This window comes from Hypomesus nipponensis, chromosome 19, assembly GCF_054491055.1.
Source record: "Hypomesus nipponensis isolate SF chromosome 19, ASM5449105v1, whole genome shotgun sequence".
Classification (NCBI taxonomy): domain Eukaryota; kingdom Metazoa; phylum Chordata; class Actinopteri; order Osmeriformes; family Osmeridae; genus Hypomesus; species Hypomesus nipponensis.
Window position 1 is genome coordinate 5592676 of NC_140379.1, and position 7733 is coordinate 5600408.

The 7733-nt window shown below is 39.3% G+C and overlaps 1 long non-coding RNA gene across 1 annotated transcript; it reads right to left on the bottom strand.

Annotated features, from left to right (window-relative positions):
* Positions 1 to 848: 848 nt before the first annotated feature.
* Positions 849 to 4928, bottom strand: LOC146246670 (uncharacterized). The gene is made up of 2 exons (XR_014732227.1): positions 4726 to 4928; positions 849 to 2357 (listed from the first exon to the last, which is right to left on the bottom strand). It is a non-coding gene; the product is annotated as an uncharacterized LOC146246670 (long non-coding RNA).
* Between the last annotated feature and the right edge of the window lie 2805 nt (positions 4929 to 7733).

Here is a 7733-nt window from a genome sequence, read left to right on the forward strand (position 1 = left end):
AAATCATTGTTCCCTATCCATGTGTTATATCATGGAGATTTACATTTACATATACACACACACCACCTGGATGATATAATATGGACAGACAGACTCCTCCTCTTTGAGCTTTCATGAAGATGAGGCCACCAACGGGATTCCCTGAAATACAGCTCAATTTCCTGTGAAGTATACACAGCACTTCTAACTTAATCATAATCATTGCAGATAGTTACTGCAGTGAATAAAATGGAAAAGGCCTATCTTCTCAGCACAGAATGCAGAGCCATTATAGAATCAAAACCAACAGCCTGTACATAAGAAGCATTACATCAAACAACTTACTCCGCAAGCATTTTATACAGCAGTGTAATGCATATACATTATTCTACAACCACAGATTTTCCTTGTGTTGTTTTGCCAGCTGTTGTGTTGTATTTGACTTACCCTAGGCTATATAATAGTCATCCAATTATGTCTGGTTAGATTTTTGGAGTCGTACCAATTCTGGCATGTCTTCCATGCCAAAACCATAGGTCTACCCTGTATATCCATTCTGTATACTGCTCAACATCAATTAGCTGATAATTAGTCCTCTCATCCTTGCTGCCATCAAACACTTGTGCCAGGCATAATCCACATGATTGGCCAATTTAAATTTTCAGGGTGAGTGAGTCTAAATTTGTCAAATTAAAAAAAATAAGAACCAATCTCGAGCACCTGGAGATTGATGAGGGTGGGTAGTTCAAAGTTGTAGTTATGTTTAGCAGAATATGTGAATTTTTACTTTTCTATTTCCATTCGACTTTAAAAAAGGTTCCATGACTATACTTTAAATGAGGATTTGGTGAATGACGTGAGGATTACAGTTGTATATGTTACTATCTCTATTTTTATGATAAATCATAAATCACATGCACCATGAGGGGGTTTATGTGTCAACAATAACTCGCCCTGAGGACGTCATGCTGCAATGATCATATCAGACATACAAACCTACAAATATGTCATCCAATACAGTAAACATATTTACAGTACTAAGTATCTGTTTGCAAGGGTTTACAGCACGAGCATTTTAAAACTCTGAAACAGCACACAGGGACAGCATTTACCCACACATACACCCATGAGGAATAGTGGTGGGAGGTCATGTTTTTCAGTATAATTTATGGTCAAGTTGAATGACATTTCTATCTTTTGACCAAATGTACTGCCACATTGTTACAAACCCCCTTTGGGAAATAGCACAGAATATTCAAGATTGTTTGGCAGATGGACAAATAAGCTTGTTATGAATTGTAAAGCCAAACTGATAATGATAAATATTCATACATTTTAGGCTCACATTATTACAGCAAGACACTGAGACATACGGCACACTTCAGATCTTAGATTCTGAGTTTATGCAAGAATTTGTTGTGGCTCACCATAAGGACCTAGGTCATTGCCAACCTGGGTGTCAAAACCAACCTCCTCCCACCCCTTGAGCATATTTTCCATATGTTGTTGCCTGATGTTTGACAATTGCGATGAATATTAACATTAACTAAAAAATCATCAGCATTTTGTCAACATATTGTGTTTTATATCAAATTGTTCACATCTAGACAGACTTTACTTCAGTTGTGAAACAGAACAGAAAGTGTATTACTTATAGGATGATTGCATAAAACTAATAATAGTTACACATTTACATGTCTCACCAAAGGTGCTAATCATTCGAATACATTCATACATACACATCATGTAGATATGAATCTGATAAAACGGATTATAACATGGTCTGGGTGAATACTCGATTCTGATTGACTGCAGGGGTGTCCATTATCAACCTTTGTGTTGCTATCAGAAACTAAAGTTTGAATTGCAAAAATTATACAGCATGTCAAGGCTATATATAAGCTAGTAATCAGAAGGTTACCAGTTCGATTCCCGGCCATGCCAAATGATGTTGTGTCCTTGGACAAGGCACTTAACCCTACTTGCCTAGGGGGGAATGTCCCTGTACTTACTGTAAGTCGCTCTGGATAAGAGCGTCTGCTAAATGACTAAATGGATGTGGATGCAAGCTACTGGTACACATGCATTTGTGCTTCAGAAGTAGACACTGTACTTTATTTTAAGGGGGCTGTACACTTGCAGTGCATGCTTTTGTGAATGGAATGATCAAATATACATAGTCCAATGTACACAAAGATTGGTGAGCCAGAAAAAACTCTTCTTTATCCATTGATATTTATATTTCTCTCACTTTGTGTTGCTTCTGTTACAGTACTAATCACATTATTCATGAGTCAGTGAAGTCATCCTCTTCTTTCATCGTCTGTGGATGAGATGCTATTTCCAGGCAGAAGATGGAAGCCCACATCTGCCAATAGCTGCAGGCAACAAACCACTTTTAGAATGGGAGATGTCACACGTAACAAACCAACAACGAAACAAACAAACAAATCACAAAAAAAGAAAAAGGAACATACAAGTTCTGTAAAGTTCATTAGTAGCCCACCCAAAAAATGTATTTGAGAAGGTCAACTTGAAGTGGTCTAAAAAGGTCCTGCAACTGTAAAATCTTGCATTACAAATCAAGTTAGAATTGACTCACGCATATATCATGTTCACAGTGGGATTTAACCATTTACCATTTGTTGAATCATGGTTATATCAACACTCTATCTAAGCCAATGCAAATGATATTAGCAGTCATTGAGAGTCAAACAGGAAGTAGAAAAAGCTCCTCTCCGTTCATTGGGATCTTTGGGATATTTGTCCAGTGTTTCCTTACGTAATTTCCTTGATAAATCACAGAAGGAACAGGTGAGTTTATCTATTGTATATTCTATGAAATCCCCTGAAGTGGGCTTGTCTTCTTTGACTACAGCAGAGTACAACAGTGGTGTTCACAATCTGGGAGAATGATGCCTCGAGGGATACAAGCCGAATATATTGCTAAATGAAATGTCTTCCTTCCAGAGTTCATTATGAGTCATCCAGTCAGAACAGATTAGCCCATCTCCATAACCATTTAACTGGATGTCTCAAACATGAATTGAACCAAACTCAAAAGGAGAGATTTCTTTTGAGTGACTAAAATGCCACTCAAATTAAATCTATGTACACCTGCAAACAAAAACTGTAAGGATCAATAAAATGTAAGATCTTCTTCTATACAACATTAAATGCCTTTCAGTAAACTGGGCCCTACCTGGCTAACACTGGAAGACATATTTTGGTTGTTCCTTTGAGCTTTTGTTAATTGCTTTGCCATGCAACCAACAACAAAACAGTTGAATAATTGAACTGCAAAGGGAATGGAGGAAGTTAGTGGTTGGCTTGATAGAGCCATGTGTCAGCTTCTCATTAAAAATGTCCATGACATTATTATAATAGCCGACCTCAGCCTCATTTTTCCACCTCATTCACCAGTAGTCACACTTAAGGAAGGATGTGGGGTCCAACTAAGACACATAACAGAACGGACATAAAACGGCCCCAGATGCAGGGTTTGAATTACAGGGGATAAGAGGGTGTGACTCCCCTAATTAAGACTTGGACCCCCCAAGTGAGATAAACACAACAGATCGGGGTCGAAAAATGTATAAATTGTTACCTGTAATGTTGATAGTGTCTGTTGTTCTGGTACAGCATTGTGTGGGTCTGTGTTTCAGCGGAAATTATGTTCTGATGTTGTGTGTGTGGGTTTGACTTACTGACAGTTTTATTTTCCCCTACCATTATATTAGGGGGTGCCCCCCTTTTTGTAAGGGGTAATGTATAGAACGCCGGTCATTATCGGGAAAATAAGCCCCGACAGGGCGAACAGCACCCCGACGCGAAGCGCAGGGGTTTTGTTTCGCCCTTAAAGGGCTTATTTTCCAGATAATGACCGGCGTTCTATACATTATCCCTTACATCTATAGCGCCAGATAACTAAATAAGTCATTTAAGGTTACCTTTCCTGTAAAACAGGTCTATAACTCCTTTATTAAACAAACACAAAAAATCCGTTCACTTAATTCGCGTTTATCACCCATGTTTAACAACACCACGGTAGCCAAACAGTTCGCTTATGGTAACTTGTATTTGAGCGATCATAGAAGACAACGTTTCCATCAGCGCCACAGTAAGCACACATTGTAAAGCGAGGCAACCTGCATGACTACCACAGCCAGGCCATGCCTAGAACTTCCTGTGAATTTAGAATTGTGACCTTTTATAACCACAACAGGTTGTTAACCCTTGCTCTCAGATTGCGCGGCATCTCGCATGTATTCATGGACTAATAAGGTCCCCCTCAAGGAGCTAGGGAGTCAGCGGTGAGGAAATCGGGCTAGTAGATTGCCGGATCGATTCCCCGCCGTGCCAAATGACGTGGTGTCCTTGGGCAAGGCACGTCACCCTACTTGCCTCGGGGGTCCCTGTAAATACTGTAAGTCGCTCTGGATAAGAGCGTCTACTAAAATGTCTAAATGTAAGGAGATTTTTTTAAAGATTGTTCTTAGAAACGCAGAAAGACAATTACATTACATTATACATAGGGAACAAATATGGCAGATCAATTAGTTATCAGAGTTAACTTTAACGACTAGCAAGCATGCTGACAGATAATTGAGTAGGCCTACATTATAATGTAGCGAAATGTTGTTGGCTACCTAGCCTACCTAACGTTACTGCTCAAATCCTAGCGAGAGCTAGCCTAGCTAGAGCTGGCACTCGCTACGTTTACGGTGTGAGTTAGATAAACCTTACCTTCGTAATTGTCAATGGCGCTCGAAACGTACAATTTTAACCCCTTTTCCCTCTTGCTTGAAGGGCAGCAACATAGACTCCTATGTAGGCTACATCGTTGACTGTCATTTTGGGAAGGCAACCCAAACTCCTCGTAGAAACCATAATTTTGTGTTTGAGAACTAACGTTACTGCTCGCTACCTGAAGTTGTTGACTTGGTCTATGCAATATGCGGAAGTGATGTGAATTGAAGTGGGCGTATGCAAGTTATAAGGTGGAAATGTCAGTTTAACTTTCGCCAAGCGTATCTATTGGAGTTTCGGTCATGAATTAAAGGCTATATTTCATAACAAAATTTGTAAGAACTTAAATAATCATTTACCAACAGTATATATAAATATTTACTCATATTTATTCATTTTCCATACTTTAGTTTTAATTGGTTTGGCGGCCCACCTGTATTACCCTAGCCGACCACTAGTTGACCCCCCCCCCCCCCCCCCCGCAGTGTCATTGTATAATTCTCACCCTGCCCAGATGGTACAGTCTACTCAGGATAACAAGTTCACTCAGCAGTGTGCACCTCCTTACCTTCCCCCTCTGGTGTAGTCCGAACCCTAAGCCTGGGGCCCTCCGCTTCCTGCATATGGTTATAGGTTACTCATACAGGCCCTCTATAAACTTCAGAGCCTGGTCTCTGTAAAGAAAACAATGACAGCTTCCCTCTTTCCTGAAATACCCAGCTACAACACTACCACTGTAGGTTCCACTGTTAGAGTTGGTTTCAAAAACATTTAGTACTACTAAATTATACTCCCCCCCAACATTTTTTCTCATTTTTGAGTTCCTTAAGTATCATGAGCTGTCGTAAGCCTTTAATGTGGAGGCTGAATCAAGACAAGCAATGCCAGTGATGTGGTGCTCACTGGGGTGTTTGAGTTCTGTGTTTCAGATAGATTTGATGAGATAGGACAGGTCAGGACACAGCCTTGCTAGACTGGAGATACACTGCTGTTCTCCAACAGCAGCAGGATGAGCAACTGGCAATGATGAGGTTGTCAATGCAACGACCCACTCCAAATGCAATCTTGAATGGTCAACAAACAAGGAGTATTTGGTATCATCCTAAAATCTTTGTGCCAGGTTTGAATCTCAGAGATTTATAGTAAACACAAAACAGCAGTTGGCTAGTTAGATCCAATACCAATCTAAGGCTATTAGTCCTAAAAACAAAATCAAGTTATATTAGGCCCTAATAGAAAGCTGATATAATCACCAACTAATCTCTTGAATTGGATGTGAGTACTGCCCTTGATGTGAACAGATGTGCTGAGTGTTCCACTTCCGAGGTCTTGCCCCGAGGTTGTCATCCGGATAAGATAGAGTGACACCCTGAGAAACTCTAAGTTCTGGGTCAGTCTGTCCTGCTCCACTCTGACCATGAGTGACACGAGCCATGCACTCCCCTTGAAACAAGAACAGCAACAACACCCGACTTAACTCAGTGGAACCCGAACAGGATGGCTTAAACAGGCAAGGATGTTGTCACTGAGAGAGGGTACGGATGTGTGAATCACTACAGCGTTTTCACACCAAACCTCATACTATACTTTATACAATACTCTGATTTGTAAATATCAACCTGTTGCTGACAGTAAGACACAACCCTATGGTTGACTCAAAATGTGTAGGTATGGCCACATTTGTTTTTGTATTAGAGACTCAAAAACAGAAACCATGTTGACATAAAAATGAAGACTTCAACACTTACATTGCTGTGTTTGAGTAATCACACAGAGCTTCATTTGAGCTCTGTATTGTATGAGGTAAGATCACATGACTATTTCCTAGGACCTTAATCCTTTTCAAGATCATCCGTGTGTAAAGTGACATTATCGGGACTGGCGACTTAATTCAAAACGAGCCTTAAATGGGCAAGTGTCAATTAAAACTATTCACTTTAATCATAGCCGTTTGTAAAATGTAACAAAAATAATTCCGTTGCTTATGGACGCGAAATGTGTGGCTTAACCACGCCTCTATGTTTTATACCCAGTACTGAAAGAGGTAAAACGCGCACAAACGTTTGGACACCAGTGCGCAAACATACTCTGGAATGCCCATTCAGGTGCGCACACTGTAAAGTAATGTTTTTGTGCAAGACGGTGGTTCATATCGATGCGTGTAATAACTTCACATCATCGGACGGTTGCGATATTTCCACCAAGTTATTTTGATATATTGAGATTGTGAAGGAGTAGTCTGATTAAACAGTAGAGCGCAACCGTTCCAACGAGATTTCTGGCGATTTGGAATGTATACGTAAGTATATCAATTTTATTTTAAAGATGCTGTTTAGCTATTTATAATTTAGACTGACTTCTTCATTTTATTTAGTCATGCAATGAATGGCCCACAATTAATTTAAACGAATAAGGTATGTTGGGCAATGCATATTCTCTAAGTTTTAAGGATTTAGCTAGATGTAAAATGCAATTCAGTCTTATCTTGCAGTTCATTGTACTTTCATTAAGTGAAAATCAAGGCTCCAGCTTGTACTATGTAGTGGTCATTAGGAAATACATTATGCTGTCTACTCTGAGAAATTACATTTTTAGATTGTTTACTTTATTTAGGACACCAGTATTGTAAACAATCTCACTCATTCGTATGCATTCATCTTTTTTTGGTCCACAATGTTCTGTTCATTAACACACTGTAATGACTCATTAGAATCCTACACCCTGTGGGCAGAGGGCAATTAACACTGAAATTGTAAACAAACAAGTAGAATTGTCATTTATTAGATGACATGCGATATGCATTGGGTTTGGGATGTTAACATTTCGTGCTAAAAAAATGATTCATCATCCTCTTCATGCAGATTTTTTACTCGCAACATGCTATTGTACTATTTAAAATGTCTTGTTTAAACGTCAAATATAATGTATTTATGTTATATAGAACTATCTTATACCTATTTTATCTTGTTTTGCCTTGTCAGAGTACTTCATGGGGAGTGAGCAGA